At 44.5% G+C, this 24,634-nt stretch overlaps 1 protein-coding gene and 1 long non-coding RNA gene across 39 annotated transcripts in view; one reads left to right on the plus strand and one right to left on the minus strand.

The window, feature by feature from the left end:
• The window catches only part of LOC107316454, a 67,170-nt gene extending 66,410 nt beyond the window's left edge, over positions 1 to 760 (minus strand). The window contains exons 1-2 of the long non-coding RNA XR_001556357.2: positions 602 to 760; positions 368 to 487 (exon numbers count right to left, since the gene is read on the minus strand). This is a non-coding gene — a long non-coding RNA (uncharacterized LOC107316454). The remainder of the gene's footprint in view (positions 1 to 367; positions 488 to 601) is intronic.
• MAP2 (microtubule associated protein 2) overlaps positions 352 to 24,634 on the plus strand; it is a 186,503-nt gene continuing 162,220 nt past the window's right edge. For 35 of the 38 annotated variants that reach the window (XM_015867895.2, XM_015867920.2, XM_015867910.2 and 32 more), the window contains exon 1: positions 820 to 919. The gene's annotated coding sequence lies outside the window, so the exon portion shown is untranslated. Of the gene's footprint in view, positions 454 to 819; positions 920 to 24,634 lie in introns of those variants that run through there. The other 3 variants (XM_015867896.2, XM_015867902.2, XM_015867908.2) reach the window with 1 other exon arrangement.

Raw genomic sequence — 24,634 nt, forward strand, 5'->3', positions numbered from 1 at the left:
ATTCTGTGATTCTGTGAGACAAAACTGAAGTCAAAGTATAAAAGTTTGGCACTGTTATGTGAGAAATGCTGGTTAAGATTCTGACAGACTGGCCTCGGCACAATCATTTTCAAGAAAAGGCCACTAGATTCATTTGTTCAGGGGAATAAAAAGAGAATCGAGCCTGTTCCACTCATTACCTGCAGCAGAACCAAGTGACACCGAGTGGGTGCGGCCAGCTGCTGCAGCAGCACTGCCACACGACGGCTGCCTGTGCCCTCGTGTTTCTTATCTCACCGAAGGGATACGGAAACGTGAACTGCCATCCCGAGGGGCAGAGGGGAGAGTTCGGGCTGGGAAGCTGCTAAGTACCATACAGAATTTCTACCTTTCATCGCCGAAGCCCGGGAAAGGGCCGGAGAGCTCAGAGCCACACCGGCACAGCTGCAAGGCGGCAGCAGCGCAGATCCTGAGGTACGATTTTCCACCTATCTCACCGCTTTGCCTCCTAGAAGGACAAAAACAAACAGAAGGTGCTTCGACCGGCCTCGCTGGAAGCCCTGAGGTGAGGGACACGCGGGACGGCTGCCCTGCATGGCGGGGGCCGGCCGTTAGCACGCACCTCAGCGCACCGCCATGTCGGGCTGAGGAGCCGCCCCGCTCAGGTAGCGCTCCGCAATGCAGGGGCCGCTGCGGGCGGCGAGCTCCGCGCGGGGCGGGGCGGCGGCGAGGGGCCGGGCCCTCCGTCAGCGCCTCGGGGCCCTGCGGGAGAACGGCCGGGGCGGGGCCGGAGGAGCGGGGCGGGTCCCGGGGGCTCGGGGCGCGCAGGCGGCCGCGTCCCGGCGACAGCCCCGAGAGCGGCGGGGCGGGTCGAGGGCGGTGGAGCGCTGCGGCTTTACCCGTCGGTGCTGCGGGGCCGGTCGCTGTTCACGGCAGTCAGGTAAGGGGGCGTGAGGTGGGGGCTGCCCGGCGGGCTGGGCGCGTGGCGGGGGCTTGGCGGCTGTTTTGTTCCCTTGGCAGCCGTCGGCTCGGGTCAGCTCCCCTTCGGGGTCTGGGCATCCGTAGCGCTTAAAACCCTATGAGGGATGTCACCTTCTATCCCCTCCTGCTCCCCCCTCCTCCCCACCCTAAGCTTCTCTAAAGGGATCTGTAAGGCTGAACAAAGAACGCTGCCGGAGACGCGGGGGTGCCGCGGGTGTAAGCGCTTCTAATTTGCGCTTCAAGTGGTGGTGTGGGGGGGGGAGGGCTGAGGGATCCTCACATCCCGCATTGGATGGATGAGCCGCGGGGAGGAAACGCGCGGGGCTGCTGTAACCGCAGCGGGGCGGCGGCGAACAAAGCCGTGATGTGACAAGAGGAGACCGCTGTGCTGAGCTCCAGCTGCTGCAGGTAAGAGCCGCGGGCACACGGCGCTGCGCTGCACACATCTGCCCCATTAACGCTGCCCACATCTGCCCCATAAACGCTGCCCGCCTCAGGTCGGTGCTTGTGTGTGTCAGACCTGCTGTGCCGAGCACCTTGGGGAAGGAAGGGGGTGTGCCATGTGCCTGCACAGCTGCTTGCTGCCCTCGGGATGCCAACGGAATTCATTTTTCCGATGGAACTTTGGTTTTTTTCCTCTGAATAAAGATGTTCTCTGACTTGGTGGTGGCGTTCTGTGCGGGATTCTTCCTGATATCGAACAGCAGGCTTTCACATTGATTGCTCACATAAAATCGTGAATTATATATGTACATGTTGTAACTCTTATCACATAATCTAAATCTCTGCCGTCCTTTCCTGTGATCCATCGTGTCTTTGTGGTTGTGTCAGTGAATCTGTCTCCAAGAACCGTTTGCTGTCCAGCACTTGTGCTGCTCCCCATCCAGCAAACCCGTCCCTTTTGTTTTCAGACGTGTTCTTTGCAGAGTGGAAGCACATCTCCTCTCTGCTCTGCATCTCCCCCTTCCTGCCCAGACGTTTGCTTTCTCCTCGTAAAGGAGTCTTTCTCTTTGCACCTGTGCTGGTGGATGACTTGACTACAGATATCAGATCTGCTGCACCCAAGCAGAGCTCCGCTGCAGGATGTGTTTGTTTCCAATAGCTCCTCTTGCTTCCCTCCCTACTGGATGACGTGATTACAGCATCTCAGCTATTGCTGAGGAGGGGAAGGGAATGTGCAGAGAGAGCTATACGTGATGAAGATCCTCCTGCTGTTACTTGATAGATTGCTAAGAAGTGATTCACATTGAGAGATGGACACCTTCCCTACTTGTGATAGAAACTCCTTTCAGTCAGCGCGGTCTGGGTCAGTTTGTGAATGGGTGTGTGTTTCTGCTGTTAGTATTTTCAGAATGTGGTATGTAAAGTGGTGGGCAAACCCCTGACTCACCTCAGTAGCACCTTGGTTTAGCAACCGCTGAGTTCAACGCTGTGCATTAATTAAATGCACCTGCTTGGTGAAAACAAGAATGCATTTGGCAGCAGGCAGGACCCCAAACTTGGTGTGGTACCAAGTCTTGGAGCTCAGGCCCCAGCACTGCAGAGCTTTAGAGGTGAGCTGAACCAACACGCTGCACCCCTTTAGCTTAGTGAGGCCATTTGCGGAGCAGAAGTGAAGGAAGCAATGGGTCCCTGTGTGGTGAGGCTCAGGAGGAGAAGCGGTGCTACTTCATCCCTTCATGTAAAGGATTCTGTTAATGGAGCTTTATAATTTGTTGCACTCATGTTGTGGTTTGCCTGCGGGTGTATGAGAGAAGCCAAAGAGCTGTCATCCTGACAAGAAAAAGTCGCCGTTCTTCTGGGGAGAATTTTAGCACGCTTTGAACGCAGAGGGCACTTCATTGCGCTTATAATGCAGTTTGTTACATAAAGCAGTGTTTGAACCCTTGATTTAGAGATCTGATGCAATTGTGATGGTATGTTATGTCAGTACGCACTTTGCTGTGTTCTTTAAATATATTCTGACAATTAAAAAATCGTCATTTAATGACCCCCTGGGTCCTGCACTGGAATATGAAGGATTGCAGTAGTCCCTAAACGAGTTGCTGCAGTCTGTGGGTTAAGAATTCGCTTGTCACTGGGTGCTTTTCAGAAGCACACCCTTCCTTTCCTCCTGCATCGTGCTGCTTTCTGTATGAGTTACTGTTTGCAAAGCCGTGTACCTGGATTCATGAGAGGAAACGTTTGCTCTTTGTACTGACACCAGAGCTGTTTCTGGCCCCTCTATGTATGGCCCTGTAGTCACTGAACAGTTGTCTGAGCTGTGGGAATTGATGGAAATACCTAAACACAGAGACGGGTGGCTGAGGCCCATTTCAGACTCTGCTGGACCATTTCAGCAATCACCTCCTAACATGGCATTTCATATACATGTGTTGGAGACAGGTTTGTTTTCTTAAAGGAGTGAGAAGAAGGAGAAGTCAAAAAGAATTTAGCTTGTGAGGACTTGACGATAATGGATTTCAAAGAATTGCCTCTTTATTACTATAAGCTCCATAAAGTCAGAGGGCACTGATAGAACTTGTAAAGGAGATGCGGCATCTGTCAGATCTGAAATCTGATATGCCACAATAGACAAATGACAACCAGCTTAAGGAGGGGGAATAAAAAACCAAACAATCTCTGGTAGTGCTTCGCTCTAAACATTGGGTGTGTCCAAAGTTGAGACCTGTTTTCCATGTAGTACTTGGTGCTGGCAGTGAGGATGCTGAGAGCTCATCTGGTATAACCTCTGCCTCAGCAAAAGGTAAAAAACACCCTTTCGGCCTTTGCCTTTATTGGGGTTCTCCTAAGAGAAATGTTGTGCCTTCAGCACATTTGTTGCTATATTGGAGCTTTATCCAGAAATGCATTAGGGAGTGTTGCAGTTAATATGCACAAATGGGTAACAAGACAGACATTTGGAAAACTGCAGTGTTCTTGAGCCCTAGGGCTAACTGGCTTCCCAAGGTACCTTCTAGATCGAATTATCTGATGATCTGGGCATTTCGTTTGTGTGCTTTTTTGAAGTCCATGTGCATACTTGAAATGTGCTTCTGTTTTACAGTATGTGTGGTTGTATGGGAAATCACAGCTTGAACCACTGATTAATCAGCTGAGGCAAGTGTTGGGTCAGCTGCGGGAGCACAGGTGAGAGTAATGGAGCTGTGCTCCCTGAAGGGGTGGACTTCGACTCCACCCCCTCTGAGACCTCATTTAAGGGCTGACCACCACTGAGGCAGCATCTCTTAGAGATCGCTCCCCAGTGGAGACTGCCTCAGCTATCTGGTCCAAGCATTGACATTGGTGAGTTTTCTTTACTAATAACCTTTGACTATTTATCACCATCTTGGTCAACATCTTTATATTAGCCTCCTTTAAACCATCCTCTGTTACCACCTTTACAGTGGTGAAGAACTGGAACATGTTGCCCAGAGGTGCTGAGGATGCCCTGCCCCAACCCTGGGGATGCTCAAGGTCAGGCTGGATGGGGCTCTGAGCACCTGATTGAGCTGCTGTTCATTGCAGAAGAGTTGGACTCGGTGGCCTTTAGGGGGTCCCTCCCGACTCAAACCTTTCTGTTATTGTATGTGCAATTGTTCCTGAAAACTTGCCTTTGTCTGTCTGGATTTATTCTGTTAAGTACACTCTTAATTGCTCTTGGAAGTGAATGTTAAGCATGCTTTAAAGTTAAGTTTTAAACTGTTTTGCTTGGAAAGGGAAATGGTTTAAATTCATTGTCCATGGGCTTAGTTGTGGAAAACCCCTGATGATGTTTGGTGGTGTTGAGGGACTCCAGAGAAGGCATGGAAGAGAACAGTGTTCCTTGAAGTCACTAGGTTGTGTGTCCTTCCCCTAACACATATACACGCTGAGGGAGAATACAGGCCCTGCTGCTTTTAGGTGTCCTGGTGCCTTTTCCCTTTGTTCTTTCCCTTCACACACAGGTGTGCTTGTTAGCAGAGATTCTGTAGTGCATTTGAGCTAATAAGGAAAAACCAGCAAGAGACTGATTTCCACAGGGTGGAGCTGATTTAGAGAGACACTGATGGAAATGGGTGGTTTCCTAAGCCATCTGCCTCAGCAAAGGAAAAAGCTGTTCTTTCAAGGGTAGGGTAAATCACAGGTTATGCTACTAAGCTGCAGAAAGATGTTTTAGAAGGACATTAAATGTGACATTTGTAATTGCTTTCTAGGTATTGGGAAAAGAGACTGATGCATCTGTGGGGTTAATTTGGATTGCTGTGGCCACATGGGTTGATTGTGCTAGCTGTTAAGAAGATTTGAGGTCTTGATTGACCCATTTGACTTTAACACTAATTGTTTGCTGCTTTATTAAAGAGAAAAGATGAGCTGATGCAGTTGTTCCTTATGGTTTTACACTCACTAGTGTTTTTCCCTACAGCAGCCGCGCAGATGAAACTGATCTTTATTCTTTTGTCTTGACTGGGGAGGACAGGAAGCTGTCACACTCATTCCCAATGCTAACAGGGCAGCGGGTGCAGTGTTGGTGCTCAGTATCTTGTGGCTTTGTTAGGGTGCCAACTTGAAAGCAATTGTGGTGCAAATAGGAGACCTGGGCAACCTTGGAAATGTAGAGATTTATCAAATCTCATCATTTCTGGCTATTAGAGAGACAGGTGCAGCCTGAGTAGCCTTGACCAACATGTTTTTGTTTGTTTGTTTTCCTAGCATTTCTAAACATGTTGTTTTTCTAGCTTTATGCAGTGGAGTCAGTATTTGCTTATTTTAGCACACGGTGTCTGTCTTCCAGATGAATTAAGCATGCACCCCTATATGAGTAATGTGCTGATTTTGTTGCAAGCAGGAGTGGCAGGTAGAGAAAATAATGGAACGACATTGAGTTTATTGAATCTGCACATAACTTGCACCATCTGGAAAAAGCAATTCCTTTCTCAGATCTGTATTCCTGTTATTGAAAACCTGGGGTGCTTTAGCACACGAGAGGGATAATCATTTATAACTGTGAATTCTAGAGCTACAGATTTGTAGGTAGAATTCAGCCCCACAGGTAAATTGCTTTCCTTAATTTACAAGTTGTGCTCCTGGGTACAGGGATCTGAGGAATATTCCTTGTTTTGTGTTGGTCGCTCCCCCTGAGAAGGATTAGAAGGGTTTTCTGATCGGAGGTAGTGTTGTGAGCCCTAATGCAGCCAGACTGCGGCAGCTCCTAGAGGGTCAACTCTAAGGAAACTTTCTTCTCTGTTGCAAAACTTGTTGTTTTTCTCCCTGAGGGAGATTGAAATTAAATTTCCAGTATCCGTTTGCAAAATTAGCTGTATTTAATGTGTGTGCAACCTGCCGATGAACAATATTAAAAAAACCTCAGAACAATGCTCCGGTCATGTCATCTCACTTGGCAGCATTTAATTAGAAGACCTATTGATTCAATTAACCCTATGTTTTCACTTTATTTTCTGGAGAGACTGATAGGGGCTGGTGTCTGGTTTAAAACTGGAAGCTGTCAGCCCTATTTTGAGGAGCATGCGTTATCTGTTAAAGCAGCTGCTTCTCAGTGTGAAACTTACCACTTCTGAGCTTCTGATCTTGGGTGCAGTTTTGATGAATGAGGTGAGAAATGTCTCAAAATGAGAACATAGGGTAAGAATATTGTGAAGGCTCTGAGCAGAGTTTTTGAGGATTGGCCAGGTTTGATCCTGAGATGAACAGCAGATATGCTAGAATTGCTGCAGACATTTAAAAGGGAGCTGGGTGCTTTACTGTGGGACCAGAAACCTGATTCTCCTGGACAGGAGAGCACATCTGTCCCCTTCCCTGCATAACTCAACCACTGTGCCGTCCAGGCTGTGCCCAAAGGCACCTCAGCTGACTTTGTGGTAGAGCTAAGTCTCTCTCTTTCCCTCTTCAACCTCTTCTTCACATCTTTCATAGAAGATATTTGTAATAAGTTGTTAAGCCAGTGCAGGCAATTGCAAGGCACCAGGCCACCACTGTAAGGGCCCTGTTACCCACTGGGAAAGCTCAGAGACTAAGAGGGTCTTTGAAGAAAACTTCATTACTGTGTCTGCTGTGAAATGGGCTGAAACTGCATGTTTGAAATCCTTTGACTTTAAGAAGAGTTCAATTCTGGATCTGAATTGTTCCTTTTTGGGTTAGGGTTAGGCTCCTGTTTGCTAGCCAGCCCTTTCTGTGCCAGGTTACTCTGTTTTCTGCAGCAGCCTTTCTGTGACTGCCAGGCTGGAGCTGAAGGATTTGATCGCCTCAAGGAGGATTTGTCTGGACTCTGGACCCAAGGTTGCACACTACAGTGCAGCAGCTCAAAGCACTGCCATCCAGCTCTTGCAAAAGTTAACATGATTCCAGTGTCCCCTGGCTGATTGCGGAATACAGATCCCAAGGCCTTTGAAAGTCCCAGTCCCGTTCTTTCATCTGCTTTCACGTGGTCAGGTAAGATATGACTGGGTACCCATTCCTGCTCTGGCCATGTGGTATCACTCAGAAGGCAGAGCTGCTACCTTTGTTTGAGCTACTGGGGCTATAGTTTGATGAACAGCAGCTGTCTCTGCACTGCCAGATTCCTGTTTGCTGGTGCCAGACGTGCTTTTCAGGTGTCTCAGGCTGCTCTTTGGGGGCAGGCAGTATTGCAGGGTGTGGTAGGTAGGCAGGCTGCTGCTCTTGTTTGCAGCAAGACTGTGTTCACGCAGTTAGGCATTAGCCTGCTCTGCTTGACTCATGCTGAAATCAATACTAGCTTTTATTTCTCTCAGCAATTAGAGAACGTGCAAGGAGGCTGAGGACAAAAACTAGGGGGCTCCCAAAGGGGAAAGACAGATGTGTAACTGAATGGTTTGTGAAGAAAAAAGAGAGTAATGCTTGCTCTTCAAGGGATGGTTTGGACACTCAGTAATTCACATCCCATCCTGCTTGTCAGCCAGCAGCTCTGGGTGGATCAGAGATGAAACCAGGTGTGTCTGTCCTAAGCTGCTTCCTGGCCTGCAGGGTTACCCTGCTTTCCTTCAGCACTTACCTGTGCCTGTATTAGGAAATTTGCAGTGCTGGGCGATGCCTGTGAAAATGTAAGGGAGAAGTATTGTTGAAGAAAATGGACAAAACTGAACAGCAAGCATTTGCAGAGGGAGATAGCTGTGTGGGGAGCCAGCTCCTTCAATTTTATGTCGGAGTAGTTCTCGGTTTGCAGTGGCACAGGGAGGGCAGGGTTGGGCCCTCAGGATGCTGCTCCCGGCTGGCTGTCAGCATGCTCAGAATGCACTTGGGACCTGGTGACTGTGCAGCTGCTAGTCCAGAGTAGAGCTGCCATTTTTTGCTTGCTGTGGGACTTGATGTACCCAAAAGGAGAGTGACAAGCTAGTTTTTTGTCCCCACCGCTTCTTTCTCATATGATCAATTAGATACCCCATTAAAAAATTTCCTGCAGGAAAATGTTGGAGAAACACATCAACCATGAGGAAGGAAACTGCATGTTTATTTTGGGTTAGAGAGAGGAAAATATTTATATTTTCTGGAGTAGTGTAGAGAAAGTTGGCAGGCACGCATGAGAGTAATTAAAAAAAAAAAAAAAAAAAAAAGAAAACCAAACAAGCCTCTCATTTTTCGGGGTTGGGGGGGGAATGTTAATAACATGATTCATTCCAAAGAGCAAGGGATAGAACGCTGTAAATAAGGGCTTTCATTCCGTGGTGTTCTGCAAAGTTAAGCCTTTCAGGGTATAGTGAGCTGGTTGCGTTTCAGAACAAGACTTAGACAAATATTTAATGTAAGCATTTCTTATTATGCAGGGCTGTCTGTTACGGCATATAATAAATGTATATCTGAGCTGTTGAACAAAAGACATGACATGGCTCTATATAATTTTATAGTTCGTCAAAATTGGCAGCGTTGATTTATAGGTGATGCTTATAATCCTTCAGTCATTTAAAATGGCACGCTGTTAGTATTGTGTAAAACAATGTCAGTATGTGAAATGCAACATTAAAGCTACTCTGAAGTGTGAATTTCAGTTTGAGTAATTGAGCACATACTTCTGGGGAATACGTTTTGTTTTCTTTCAAGGCCTGGTTGAATGGAGCTCTGAGCAGCCAGGTCTAGTCTTAAATGTGAGGTTTGTGGCCCTGCCTGTGGCAGGGTGGCAGGGTTGGAGATCCACGATCCTTGAGGTCCCTTCCAACCCAGGCCATTCTGATTCTACACTTGGAAAAAAATAAAATCTGTGGTCAAGCTGCATTTGCTTACAGGGACCTGTAGTGCAGAACTGCTTCTGTTGGTGAGAAACCTGAATGGGAGTCAGTTTGTTTTTTTTCCCCTCTTGTTTTTGTTCACTGTTAGCATTGAGTGGAAGCAATAATATGTAGCTGAGTTTTAATTGATTATTACTGTCACCCTCAAGTTAGAAGCATATTTTATCACTTTTACAGTGGCTTTATTGTATTGGTTCTTCAGATGCCTGGCTGGCTGTGTGTGTTTGCTCGGATGTATTGGGATTCTCCATGCCTGTAACCCGGTAGCAGGATGCCAGCACTCATCAGCATTGTTACCAGAACTGCCAGTGGGCACTGAAGGTCAGCCAGGCCTTTCCTATCAATCATCTCTGCAGCCTGTGTGTCCATTCACAGGCCATCCTCTGGGTGAGGGATGACCTGTGCAGCTGTAGCCTGTGTTGCTTGATGTGCACCCAGAAGGTGTAACCGTGGTACCTTCCAGTTCTTTGGTCCATCTGGACTAAGTCATCTTTGAAGCCCTTGCTGCAAACTCAGGCCTTGAGGCACCAAAAGGCGAGCAGTACCTGCTGAAGCGATGCCTGACCCATAGCTCCTAGGAGGATAGAACTGAGACTCTGTGGTAGTCATGGTTATTAATTCAACTTTTTCAGGTTTGTGCCCTGCTTATTGGCTAAATTCTGATGTGTTGGTTTTGGAGATGTTTAGATGAGTTGCAGAATCTTGCTTTTAAATCTCTTTATGAACTTGCTTTTGCTTGTTGTCCTGTAATACCGTTATTCATGTGAGTAACTTCTTATTACTGCTAACGTTTTAAGAAGTGGACAGTAGCACAGTTTAATTGATGTTAAGTATGTATCATCCTGTATTGACACTGGTGATTTGATTTTACTAAACTTGAGTCAGCAAATAAAAGTGTTGCAGAGTGCTGGGGAAGGATAGGAGTATGTAACTGAGAGGGGGAAGGCCTGTCTGGAAGGCAGGGATTTCAGGGAAGTTAGTGTTGTTCTTTTGAAAGTAAAATGTAGGATCTAGCATCTCTAAGTAGGTTGTGATACTCTTTGAAAGATGTGAAATTACACTGGTTGAGAATCTTGCCCTGTGTTTTTTCAATCAGCTCTTTATGTGAATAGTTCTGATAGGTCTAAGAGACTGCCCTTTTAATGTTTTTAATCCTTTAAGTCAGTTTTTCGTCGTAAGAGATGGACGTTAAGATGTAGGATGACTGTGAAAACATTGCACTTGGCTCCCTTCCTGCTGACAGTCAGAAATACACTTGGTACAGTCTTCTGCTGCTGGTCATGGGGTGATACAAATGGTAACAAGCCGCCCTTCTGTGCTTCCCACTGCAAGCAGAAAATGAACTTGCTTGCAGTAAAACCCTCGCCTGTATCTTTAATGAAGGAGTGTCCTGAGGTGGAAATTGTCTTTCTTAGAATTAGAGGAGTAGGAGGAGGGATGTGTGCTGTGAGGAAAAGCTAAGCCAGGAAACACCTGGCAACCAGATGGCCCCTAGCATGCTGCATCATACCCACACCTTCATTAAGGATTACTGTGGCTGTCTTTGGGTAATAGATTTAGACATTTGGGGTCACAGAGAATTAGAAAATTGTAGCAAGTTGCAATTAAACGTGTGTTATTTTTAGTGGACAAAGAGCAGAGCTGGAAGCTGAATTAGAGCTACTTGAACTGTTAGAATCTGGAGATATTGCGAGTGCTTTTTTATAGGCACACAACAAAAGAGTCCATGAACATCCGTCACAGACACAAAGCAGCCCAGGATGATGGCAGGTGGGCTGGAGATTGCAAAGCGGGGAGCGGTGCCGGCAACAAAGATTTGGTATTATTCTGCTCCCCCAGAGCAGCTGGTGTTGTGTGCTTCTGAATATTGATGTGTGCAATGGAGAAGGGTTACAGACTGCTGAGATTATTAGCCAGATAGAACTGGCTGGTTTGCACTGTGATTTATAGAAGCTTGACTTGGTATTTTACACTAATGTTCAACCTGTATTTCATTTTGTTTATTATTTCCCCTTCAGCGTGTCTGCAACCCAGAAAGGGCTAAGTCAGGAAGTTTAAAATTCTCTATTGTGGGACTGTATGGAGGGAAATAGAGATTTGGTAGGTGCTGTGGTAACACACCTCTGTGTTGGTGATCAGTCAGCAGCAGCAGTTGGTGGCACGTGGTGGGTCCAGGAATTTAGGCTGGTGCGGTGTGGGTGCACAGAATGAATTGCTCCTCTCCTGTATCCTCCATATTCCCCTGCCTGCTCCAGCAGGCAGAGGAGGCACAGCAGTACTGAAATGTGTGGGTGGGTTTTGGCTGTTTTGCTGCCATGCTGGAGGGTGGGAGCTGCCACTTCCTTAAGGAGTTCTTTTTGTGGGTCACGGCCCTTGTCTAGCAGCAGTGTCTGAGTCCAGGGCTACTGCAGTCCTGCTTTGGAAGGGCTTTTGCTGAATCGCAGGGTAACAAGCCAGGAGCTGATTTTGGTAGTCCTGGAACTGTGTGAACTGCAATTGCTGTCCTTACAAACGCTTTGGAGCATCAGCATGAAGCCTGAGGGAGTTGTTACTTGCATTCTTGTGCCACCAATGGATTTTTTTTTCACACTATTGCTGGCTTTTGTCCTATACATTCCTTGAGTAGCTTCTTAGCAGCAAAAGATCTAATCTCTGTCCTTTTAAAATATGATACGCATTTACTATTCAAATAGGAATTCCTTGGTAGTGTTTATGTCAGGACCTGCTGTTAATTTCTTGCAGTGAGTTCTGAGGAATTCAAGTCAAATTCCATGTTTTAAATGTCCTTTCAGTTCTTACAGCATCTACTTAGGGGGTTGGTCCTGCAGCTGAGATCCAAGTTAAAGACAAGCTGGCTTCCAAATGCTGGGTAGGTTGTTTTTTGGTTTGTTTTCCTTAAAGATGAGCCAGTAATACTGTACCTAATGGTACATAGTAGCCACATGAATATGGAACAACTGTGTCAAGAAAGGATGGATCAAGTCATTCAGTAAGCCTTTTCATCTCTGAATCTGGAACCTATAAGGTATTTCTTTTTTTACCCATGGGAGAGGAAAAATAAATCTTCACAGTTCTTGAAAGCTACTGCCCCGGGTTAGACAGTTTGTTACCCTGAGAATCTGAACTAACCACCCTTTTGTTGCAGACTGATGCTGCCTTAGACCTGTGTGAAACCCCATAGTGGCGTGCTGGGAAGGAAGGCAGGGAGAATGTACCCAGAGGATTTAGTGCGCTGCTGTTGTTTTTCCCCAGAGAGGAACCCAGCTGCCTTGAAGCTAAAATTAAAGTGTAAATTGGGAGAAAGGCACTATTAGGGCACTTCTTTGAGATAGGCAGCTTAAGTCTTTGGGAGTGGGTTTTGTTGTTGTTGTTGTGTTTTTGTTTGTTTTTTAATCAGAGAGGAGGTGTGTGAGCAGTGAATGAGGGAGGGAATGAGCAGCTGCATGCTATGATGGTGTTCCCCAGCTGGGGGAAGTTGTGATGAAGAACAGAACATTCATCTTTTTTCCTCACCAGACCTGCTGCTGCATGTAAACCTGGTAAGACTCATGCTTCTTAATGTCGATACTTAGTGCTATAGTAATGCACTGATATTAAGACAAACAGGAGATGCTGGTATAGATCCTGTAATAATTTGCAGTGGCATTTACAGAATCAGAATGTTGTTCTTGTGGACTTGAAGGACTGACTCAAGGCTTGCTCTTTAAGGAGGCAAAGCAGAAAACCAGGCATGATAAACATGTTTTTGGGCAAGAGTTAATTGTAGCATGGTAGAGAACTTACCGGAGGCCTAAGCATACATGAAGTGGTGGGGAAAATTGGAGCTAAGCTGTGGATGCAATAGGCCTGGAGAAGCAGGTTGGTATTGTTACTGGTTGGAAGCATTCTGTGTTGTTCTGTGTTATTCAGTATTGNATACTTAGTGCTATAGTAATGCACTGATATTAAGACAAACAGGAGGTGCTGGTATAGATCCTGTAATAATTTGCAGTGGCATTTACAGAATCAGAATGTTGTTCTTGTGGACTTGAAGGACTGACTCAAGGCTTGCTCTTTAAGGAGGCAAAGCAGAAAACCAGGCATGATAAACATGTTTTTGGGCAAGAGTTAATTGTAGCATGGTAGAGAACTTACCGGAGGCCTAAGCATACATGAAGTGGTGGGGAAAATTGGAGCTAAGCTGTGGATGCAATAGGCCTGGAGAAGCAGGTTGGTATTGTTACTGGTTGGAAGCATTCTGTGTTGTTCTGTGTTATTCAGTATTGGTTTTTGGCACCTGCTTTTGCAGTAAGTGAGATTTGTTGGGAATGTTGCACGTCTGTGAGTTTGCTTTAAAACCAACCACGTTTGTCTGATGACTTTGGCATTTCTGCCTGATAGCCATTCAGCTTCCTTTTCTTTTTTCTTCTCTATTTTTTTTTCAGGAAGACCCATGGTGTAATTATGTAAAGGAGGTTAATGGTAGAATAGTTTCAAGATTCCAAACTTGTACCTACTTAGTAGTAGTAATTAATATTTATAATGTTACCCTACCTAGGGAACACAGTGAAGTGCTTTCCTTTATTGGAGTATGTTTCATACAGGCATTCATGGTCTAGAGATCTTAATGGTTTGAGTTTTATTGCTCGAGCCAACCTACAGTTTCAAAACAGAAGACGACCCCTTTCAGCCTGACTTTGAACAAAGCTGTGAGGTGGTGTTGTTTGACATGAGTGTGGTCCTGTATGTTGGCCTTTAATTATAATGGCTATGAGATGTGAATAATGTTGAAACTGTTTTTAATAAAAGCATTTTCTTTTTTTCTGTGTAGTCTGGATTAATAGTTCAGAGCATCTGAAACAGGCAGGAAACAGAGCAGATGTTTGTTTTTTTTCCATTCTCAAAAAGCTGTAGTTTAATTTTGATTTTTGCCATTTAATTTTTCATGGTGACAACCGATGAAACAATGCTGCTTATTAGATTGAGAAATACATCTTCATAAAATGGCATTTGAGATGCTGGAAAGCGCCTGTTTGGGCTGATACTGTCATACATTCAGAGCAGAGAGCTTTGATACTTCCTGCAGTCTGTTGGAGTCATATAATGGTCTACTTGAAATTCAGTACTTGGGAATACTCAGGGCTTGTTTTTATTTGGTTTTGGGATGAGACTTTGGGAACAGAGGACTTTGCTCAAAAGCTTAAATCTGAATCTGACAGAATTCTGTAGGGAATGACTGCCTTTCTCAGGAAGTTCTAAACAGACACCTGTCCTTTACCAGAGAATTACCCCTGTTCTACAATGCCATCTGGTAGTTACTGAAAATTCAGCAGGTTTTTTTTGCCTGGAGTGCTGGTGGCGTCAGGATTTCTTACAGATCTGAATGGGTCCCTGTGAAGTTCCCTAAGGCATTTCCCTTTCTGAGGAGTGTGGGCGCATTTTATTAATTTTCAGATGGTTTTCCATTTTGCAGTCTTTTTCATGTAAAATTTTAGGCACGTACATAAGTATGTGTGCATGTATATAACTCAACTAAATGGAATGGAAATTCTTATTCAAAGACTACTGTCTGATTCTTGGGCAGTGTCAAACAATGTTAGCAGTAGTGCCAGTACAGTTAATATGAGTATTGTCCCCTGGCCAGTTTCCAAGTGAGACATGTTTTACCTGCAGTCATCAGTACCGCTTCATTTAGCGTGATGCTGATGTATGTGAATGACTAACTCCCTCTGCATTCTGCTCTCGCATGCTAGAGCAATAGCTCCTCCACATCCAGAAGGACCGTAAATGGGAAGCTTTCCTTATGACAGTAATGACTTCTGCAATAAGAATAACTTAGTACTGTACCAAAGGAAATGTGGTAGGGAATATATTTAGGTAATCTGTCAAACACGATATGTAAAAATGTATATGCAAACTCTGCCAGTTCAGTGGAAAATTCTAAAATAAGAAGAATGGCATGTGTGTTGATTATAAGATGGCTACAAGATAAACATTTGTATTTCAACTGACATGAGAAGAGCTACGAACTCATCTCATTCATTTCTTGTTTTGCCCTACCTGCCAGGCTTACAGCGGTCTGTATTGTTACGTATGCCCCTTAATCTTCTCCCCGTGGTATGGTGATGCATTTTAGGCTTTACCAACTCTGAACCGAAGATCTTAAAAGGAAGAAATGTACTTTGTTTGTTGCTCTATGGAGGGAAAGGTCCTGTGATTTGTTTCCCTTTTTGGTGGAAGAAAGTCCACAGCTGTAAGCTGGTTGTCAAGAGGCTGACAGCAGTTTTAGTCGTGAGTCTTGGCTTCTTGACCGATGGTTTTATTGTCTGTAATGAAGATTGCTCTTGTGGAAGAGTTCACCAAGGGCTCTGGTCAACAGAGCAGACCTGAAACTTCAGTATGAATTCCTCTAGAGTGCACGAATAAAGGGCAGAAAAGGGATGAGGTATGATCTAGACTGTGTTTGATTCAATAATTTGTGTCATTCGTTGGAAGAGTTTGGGAACACAAATTGTATGCTGTGGAAGAACCTGTGATCATTGCTAATACCATCTTTGTCTTGGAGGTGGTGGTTATCTAGGACCCTTTGAAGAAATAAAGTATGCTTTAGTTCTGTTTTATAACACAGCCATAGCTTCTGTTCATTCTCCACAGTTCCTGTGGGTCAATGTCTTTGTTCATGAAACCTGTCATAAACATTAAATTTGCCATAACTTTCTAGGGTAATCTGCAACCGAGCAGTGCACAAACCTTGCCTAACTGTTGATGTATGGGGATACAGTGATGGGATTCCTTGGGAGATTAGGTGTGATAGTTATTTTCCAGTGGAATAGTCAACCAGCTTTATATGTATTGATGAATGAGTAAAGGGTCACCTGCTTCAGTGCCACAAAACATGATTTTTGCTTTAAGCATTAGTGAAATCTTTCCCTGAATCAGTCATTGGCCATTGACTGATTTCCAGTTTACTGTATTACAGTATGATTTTGGCATATGCTAATGAGGGAAAAATGTGTTTATGTTGTTTTTTATACTCGTGATTTAGGCTGTTGTCCTCTATCAAAAAAACAGGTTATATGTGGCATCAATGCTGAAGTGCGAGGTCCCAGTCACTTCCCTAGGGATAAGGAAGAGTCTGTGCTTGTAGGCTATGTTGCAGGATTAGCACCTGAAGTGTGATTACGTGTTTACCAGCTCTTTGCAGCCCTTTGAACTCCTCATACCCTGCTGTGTTCTCAGACCTCTCAGGCTTTTCTGGTAAAAATCCTTCTCTGCTCGGAACAGCCCATGTTAGGAGAGAATCCACAGGTGTGCCTTTGAGAATTGCAGCTGTATTAATAACAGCAATAAAACAAGGTTACGCTTGGCTCTTGCAGATTTTGCTGGCGTTATGGTGATACACTAAGGTGAGGGATGCTGATACATATGCAAGGAGAACCGTGCTGACAGTTCCAAAAAAGAAAAGGCATGTTGAAACTGAGTGTTTTCTGTTTCCACTCCCCGTTCTGGATTCTTGTGCTACTTCTGTGGCAAGTGTCTGTGTTTGGCTTTTCATTGGAACTAAGCTTGCCAGTGGATGCAGACAGAAATGGCAACCACCTCCTCTGTGTGATGCGCTGCTGTGGGCAGGAAGCTGAGCGCTGCCTTCTGGGGGAAATGGCACTTCCCAATTCCTTGGTCCTGCTAAGAGCTCAGGAAGGTCTTATTTCCATTATGGTTTCTTAGCTGAAGTATGTTGCTCTTGGCACAGTGTCTAGAAACCCAAATGCACCACACGCACTGCTCAGGTAAGTGTTCTGGTCTTCTGATTCATAAACATTTACTGGTGCACATGATAAACTTGAATCCCTTAAGCCAGTCCCAGTCAGCTGCTGAACTGGGGCCAGACCTACTGGGGGAACCAACAAGTCTCTCTTTGAATGCAGGGCACACAGAGGAGAGAAGGGCAGATCTTAAATCAGTGTATGGTTTAGTTGTTTGTATTTTCTCGGAGGCCCTGAAGCAATGTAATGCAGGTTTTTCAGTGCTGACATCACAAAATACTGGGACATGCTGCCAAGTTGACGTGGGTGGAGAAGAAAGGAGGTGTTCTTTATTCTCATAAACACTTGTGCTTCTGTTCTCAAGGAGGAAAAAAGGAACTAACTTTCCTGACGATTCTCTGAGAATTTAAATTTCACACAAACATTTTGGCTAAAGGCAGAACTGGCATTTCCTCTGGTGTCTTCACTGCCCAATTGGCTCGTCCTGGTTACGTAAGTTGTTAACTGGAGCATGTGCATAGAAAACCAGTTGGAGAACTCTACGAGTCATTTATCTCCTATTCATAATTTCCAGTAGAATTACTCATACTCATGGTTGCACTGAGTGTTCTGGTATTATGATTAAGGTCAAGTGAAGTGAAGTTGCATCCCTTCACCTGTAAATGTTTGAGGTTTGCTTTTTTTCTTCTCTGTTATTTAGATTGCAAAACCTGAAAGTCAGCATGGACATGCATTAATTTCCTTAAGAAAGAAACTCAAAAGCTTTTTTCGACTACAGTACTTTTTAGTAGAGGGAGAATTATTCAGCTAAAATCATCCTTGACGTAACTTAAGCTCTCAGATTAGAAGGAAGTTAATGTTTGTACTAACATTTACATCCACTACAGATTGTGGCATGGGAGGGATGCTTGTCCCCAGTTCACACAGATAATTTGCATTTGAGCAGCATACGGACAAGTGCAATATACTCTTTTCCCTACTGTAACCGTATCTTCATTCAGACCTGCTTATAGGATATAAATTATGATGCTTGTGTAAATGGTGTTCAGGTGAGTTCCTTCAAAGAGCTTGCGTGGTTACTTTCTAATACTTGACAGTGCACAGTGCAGCCTGAAATTGGTGGCACTCTGTAGAGGCTGCTAAGTTGTACTGATTTCTAGCAGAAGAGCTTTAGAACTATGTGGATGCTGTGCTGTTTGGTTTGTGCTCCTTTTTCTGTTGTTAATAACTTAAGCTTTTGCTACACTGATATGTCTTTTAAAGATGCTCTGTAGTTCTCCTTAACTTTAGTACCATGTGCACCCTATAAAAGGAGCACTTGGCTGTTCTAGAGCTCCGAGATGCTGAAAGGCTTGTCAGTGTTACTAGAAATAATTATGACAAACTAAGTTCCTAGCAAGCAAAGGAAGGGGATGAGGGAAGAAAACAACTCTTATTCTCAGGTGGAACAAACTACTCTATGTAGTTGTTTTCTGGTTCACAGCATTTGGTAGGGGTGAATCTGTAATATTCTCCTTAAGTTGCATGCCTCCCTTGGAGGGAGAGTTAAGCTGTGTAGTGACTAGCAAAGTGGAATGTGAATGGAAAGACACATTGGGCTTTGCCTCTTTTTGTGTACTTGTGCTTGCAGGTGGGAGCTGTTAGCCTTAGAGCTGTTGATTGCAGTAGCAAAAGCAGCTTGTTCTGCTAATCATCGTGGCAGGTAGTGGCTGATAAATCTTGTTTGCTGTAATTGGCCTAGTAGTGCTTTGGAGTCAATGGGACTAAGGCAAATAATGCACTCAAGATTTGTCCTAGTATCTTCTTGTAGGCCATAGGTCTTACAACATAAATTATTACTGCAGATGAAACATCAGGGAGATTGGACTTGTTGTCACTTGGGGATTATGGAATTGCAAGTTAACTTCTCACAGTTTACTTAATCAGAGTGTGTATTTCTTTTTTTCTGAAGGCGTTCTTCTCTTGTGAGAACAGCTCATGAGGCAGCTGGTGGAACTGAGGTACAGCTGTGACACCCAGCTCTGCTCTGAGAGCAACAGGCTTCTTGTGTGATTCTTTGTCCGCTCTGTGTGTCGCATCCATATGTATGGGCTTCACACTGACCTTCCACTGGGGCAGACAGGCCTGAAACCTCCTCAGCATTTAGTAGAGAGGGACAAAAATGATTAGCTTCATTTTCTCTCTCTGAAGTCTCAGATGATGATGACTTCTTAATATGACACACAAATGCATGAAGTTAGCTTCCAGCTCTTCCTTTTGTAATTAATGCTGCAAGAAAGATTTTTGTTACTGTCATTCTTTTTTTCCAAAACAAAAATGTTACTGTTTTGCAGTTAGTTTGTGTGTTTCCCATCCCACTGAACTGGCAATGTAGAGTCAATTTCCCCAAAGAAAATGAGAACGAATGTTCCTTTCTTACACAAATGAATCTGTTGCTTTCTGTGTGCTTGCTGGTATGAATGTAGGGGACAAACTTGTTAAGGGTGGTATTTTGGAAAGGCTCTAAGGAGTTGAGGTGTGCACACCTCTCTGAGATGCAGTGAGAACTGGGATGAACGCAGCTTCTGAATTTCTTTGTGCACAGTCCTGTTAAGTCACAAGTCATCTTGCATGCAGCTCTGGGGCGCTTGCTGCTGTGTGCTTTGTGTTCCGTTATATGTAATGCCAAGTCCAATGTTTTCCTGCAGTGGACCACCCCGGTGGGTGGCTGCATGGAGATGTGTGGGGGTGGGTTCAGGCTTTCCAGGTGCCCTCAGGCTAAAGACAGTCTCAGCCCTGCCCCAGGAGACCTGAAGCACAGTAGGCAGGCCTTGATGGAGGTGCAGCTGGTGCTGATAGGCCTGATCTCTTGATGCCTTTAAAGATAAAAGCCACTTTACATCTTGAGCCAGGGGGATCTTTTCAAGTGCCATTATTTCAGTTCACGAGATGAAAAGAGGAGCGTAGCTTTAGTAGCTGTTTTTTATTTTAACGGAGAAAGGATATGCGAAGTTTCTGCTCAGTTAACTTTTCCTGATGCTTTTTAAGTTTGTCTTTCGTGCATTTGCATTGTGTTCAGTTTGCAATTCCTCCTCTAGTTTTCTTCCCCTTTCCTCATTTCTGCTATCATCATGACAGTAAGTGTTCTAGAGCAGTTGGGTTTTGTGGTGGTAAAAAAAACAACAACCAGGAGTTCTGTTTTCTGGAAGTTGATTTAATGTCTAAAAATGGGAAAACCCTGGCTTGTCTCCTGGATCAGGTGGCTGTAGTGCTCAGAACCTCCTGTCTGCGGAGTTTTTTGTTTTGTTCTTGGCCAGGTGTTTTTCTGACCAAGAAGAATATGCAGCTTCAGGAAAACAGGAACTGTAACTGCTTTAATATCTGATGTCAGCTGAGAAGTGCACTGAGTATTATTTGTTCTGTAGCAAGGTCTACTCCTATCATAAAGATCTTTAGTATCATTAGTTATAGGGAAGTAATAATTTGGAGAGTGATCTCCAAGAAGCCATTCCAGCCTCCTTTACAGTAATAAATGGTGTGCTTGGCAAACGAGTGGCGGTGTTGTGTATATTAAGTGGAATTTCCTGAAGGAAAAAGAAATACCTCCCTTTGCTATGGAGAATTTGTGATTTTGTTATGACAAGAGGGTTTTTGGTGTTTTTTTTTTTTTGTGCTTTTTTGGAAGCTGGATTAAGAGTCCTGGAAGCACAGAAATAGGAATAGTAAAGGTGCAGCACGAGTGCAGTGTTGGAGTTAGTTGGCCTGCACAGACAGACCTGGGGACTCCACCCTGAGACTTGAAGGTGATGAAACAACTTGCTGTAAATAACAGATCTAACAGTTGTTCTGCTGTTTTTTTCAGAAGCTGTTTGTGAATCATTACTTAATTATTCATCTTGCCCCAAAGATGGAGACATAACATTTAGTGAATTAACACCTTTTCCCATAAATATCTGAATAAATTACTGGGTAGCAAGATGTCCCCTTCCATTTGAGTTGTATAACAAGTCAGTCCTTGAGCTCTTCACTGACACTGAAAGGGCCAGCTGTATGGATAATGGCTATTGTGACCTGGATTTCTTCCCATTAGCAGGTGGATTACACCATCAGGGAATTTAATGTAGGCTGTTTGCACAGGGGTTGGGTGGGGCAGCTGACACTGGCCTGGGGAAGAGTGGTGCAAACAGCTGAAGCTGTGGCATAATCCAAAGCAAGATTTTCTCATTTGTTTTGTTTTTGAACATTGTGCATTTGTTCCCATTCCTGACCAAGCTCTCTGGGTTTGAGGTCTCTCTCTCCCACTGTGGTTCAAAAGCACTGAGTGCAGTGGTAACTTGTGCTATCCCAGCTTACTTCAGTAAGTTCACATTGAGTAGCAGGGCTGGCAGCCTGCTGGGGAAAGAACCCCCAGTTCAGGAGGTGATGCAGTGCTTGTGATGGCTGGGGTGCTACTGCTGGTTTTATTGTTTTTTTTTGTAGACAGTGTAGGCAAGTCAGCTTTGTATTCAGTTATTATGTTTTTTTTAATAAATTTTCCTGCAGTTTAAGTTCAGTTTTCTATTTAGAGTAAATGCTTGCATACCATCTAATAGTGAGTCTCTTTTTCAGTGCTGTGGCAACTTGGGAAAGGAGATAGACTTAGGAAAGCTAGTGTGGCTCGCTGGCTGGATCAGAAAGAAAGTGAATTGGTTCAGCCTTTAATTGTTGAGTGGTGCCTACAGTACAGTCGAATACAGATTATATTGTGCCCTTATAGAATGGATCAGATGCTTGCTGGTCGCAACTGCGTAGTTGGTGTGCTCAACTCTAAGCACTGTTGTAAGAAGTTTGATGCGGTCTATTGTGATTCTTAGGTAAGTTTCAAGAGGTTTAGGAGAGTTGCTGTCACTTAAAAATGTGAAGGATCAGAATTATGAACTATTTTTGTCTTCCAGACTTCTGTTAAGCTGAAAGGATCTCATGATACTAGGGAACCTCCCTAGCCATTTAGATACTGCACAGAGACTCAACATCTTTTTAAGAACTCGGTGAGGGTTTGCCTTTCACTCAGACTCAGCTTGTTTGTCATTTTGGGACGTTTTGTTATGTTTGTTTTTTTTTCTTGGTAGGGAATCTCTTTGCTGGGGTCTCCATTATGTGAGAAGTACAGCCTGGCCCAGCAGACAGTGCTGATAGTCCTGTAAGCCATGTGTTCCACTGCAGCTCCAGGAAATTCCACAAAAGCAGTATAATGTCATGTTGAAAGCTTCTGTGCTTTCACTCCCTAAGATTTAGCTCAGAACTGGAGCTTGTACCAATAAAGAACTTGCTTGTGTGAATCTCTTTATCAGGATGTGTACAGGCGGGCTTTCAAGATAGAGGAAACAGACTGGAATTTCCAAAATGCTTTATTACTGGGGCAGAGGTCTCGCTGCAAAGTTAGTTATGAGCAGAGGTTTGGTGGAAGAGATGCACAAGAGAAATGTTGATTTATTTCACCTGCTGTTGGGAACTTTACTCTTCAGTTTCTGTAAAAAGCAGAATTGTAGTGCATTCATATCTTATTTATCTGCATTGCTTTTATCTGAGACCTCCAATAGCACACTCCTTGGGCAAGTCACCTCTAGCATCAATGCTAAATATGGGAGCTCACATCTGGAATGTTGTGTCCTGTTTTTTGGTTCCTCAGTGTGAGAAGGACAGTGATACATACTGGAGTGAGTCCTGTGGAGGGCTGCTAGGATGATTAAAGAGGTGATTAAGAATGAAGAGAGACCGAGAGAGTTATGGCTCTCTTCTGTCTAGAAGAGGGGAAGAGTCTTATTGTGGTCCCATGTGTGAAGACTATCTAACCTCTTACATTGAACCTGATGAGGAAGGTCAGGTGTGTGGACGGTAGGCAGCTGTGGGGTGATTTGTACAAGCACCACCTGGAGCTTTAATCTTAACTTGGAGTGCAACGGGAAAAGTAAAGATATGTTGAGACCCTCCCTCCATCATGGTTGCCATTCTGCTGCCCTTGTTTTGGAGAGCTGACTGTAAGTTGTACAACAAAATGTATGTGTGTGCTTAAATGCAGAGTGGAGTTGTGCAAGTGAAGAACCGTAGGGAAACACCAGTGGATGCAAACAACTAGCAGTGTAATTTCTGTAATGCAATGGGATATTTCCTCTCCTGTCTTGGCATGCAGTACCCAGCTGTTAAGATGAACTCCTTTGTGGGATGTTATTAGTCAGGGTGGAGTTCATTTTAGGTGGCAGAGAACCTGATGAGGTAGGGCAGGCAGGCCGAGTGGGTCAACAGGACATAATGGCAAGGACAGGAAGAGACTCTTTCTGTCTCTGGCACTTTCAGTTCAGTTGCTGAACAACCACGGGGTCCACACGCGATTCACGACCAAAATAGCCCTTTCTGCACTGCAGCTATTCTCTGGCAGCAGCAGAACATGTCTGCTGCTCATAGGTCATTTCTGTTCTCTTCTAGCTAGTCTGAGTGACAAATGCTTTTACTGAGATAAAGCTGCTGGCTGTCGTAGCTTGTGCCAAGGTTAAATCTCTTCTGCCTTGGTAAGATTGACTCCTCTGAGACAGGACATTACAAGAGCAAGAGGCAGAGAGGAAAAACATAGAATAGGAAGTAATACCACCTTTGAGTTTCTGTCTCAGTGCCTCTTTGGGAATCTCTTCTGGAGATGGTTAGACTGTTAGATTTCTGTCTTTAAAATTTGAGAATGTCTTTCTGAAGCTCTTAAAAAGTGCTTGGGATAAACAGTGCATTTTCTTTGTGGCTAATAGCAGGTTTTTATTAAGATATATTGCTTTGATGATGATCTCTTAGTGCATTACTACACTTGGGCTCTCTGCTAGGGCTGAGCTGTACCCAGTATCCCTTAGCAAATGAACACTGCATGTGAGTGTATGAATGTGGTATTTGTGTGTGCATCATTCCAGCAGAGCAGAGATCTTTCTGACCCCTGAAATTTTATATGGTGTGTTCCGATCAGACAGAATTAGTCTATGTCTTGCAGTTGGAGACAGGTCTATAAGCGGTGTCAGGCAGCATATTACCACAGCTGTTGATGACGCCGAGTTCATTTGCATTTCCTGCAGGCTGAAACAAGCAGATGTTGCAGGTTAAAATGATGCTGTTCAGAAAGGGTTTCTTAGTGGGCTTCTGTCTGGTGGAGGCGCCCCCAGGCTGGCTTAGGAGCACCTTGTAGCACAGCAGAGCCCACTCAGCCTGACCTAGAAGCTCTGTTTGTGCAGCCAGACAGGGCTTTAGAATATCTACCAGAGTGGGTTTCCAAAAGCAAGCCTATTGCTTCTCCATCTTGAGGAAGTAGTATTGCAATGATAATCCTTGGGAAACATTTGCTTCCCATCTGTCTTGGTTAATGAGAAAGAAATGAAACAGGAGATCTTTGAAACTGAATTTAGGGCTTCCCACAGACGCTGTTGCCTATAGGCACTATGTTGTTTAACTAGCAAGGGTCCATTTCCTTAAAATGCTGGAACTCAGCCAAGCACACTTCACTTTTCTTACTGCTTGTAAGTTCTCTGTGAGTAAAACATTTGTTCTTCTGCTCTTCCTGTGTTATTACTACACAAGAAAGACTGATACATCCTTTGCAGTTGTATTTGAATAGCTGGATCTCACACAGAGAAAAACTCGAAGCAGCAAAACAAAACCAGCCAAACCCACAACAAGCAAGCAAACAAAACAACTCTGTCTGGGTAGAGATGCTTAATTAGTTTTCCT

This window comes from Coturnix japonica, chromosome 7 (assembly GCF_001577835.2).
Source record: "Coturnix japonica isolate 7356 chromosome 7, Coturnix japonica 2.1, whole genome shotgun sequence".
NCBI classification, from domain to species: domain Eukaryota; kingdom Metazoa; phylum Chordata; class Aves; order Galliformes; family Phasianidae; genus Coturnix; species Coturnix japonica.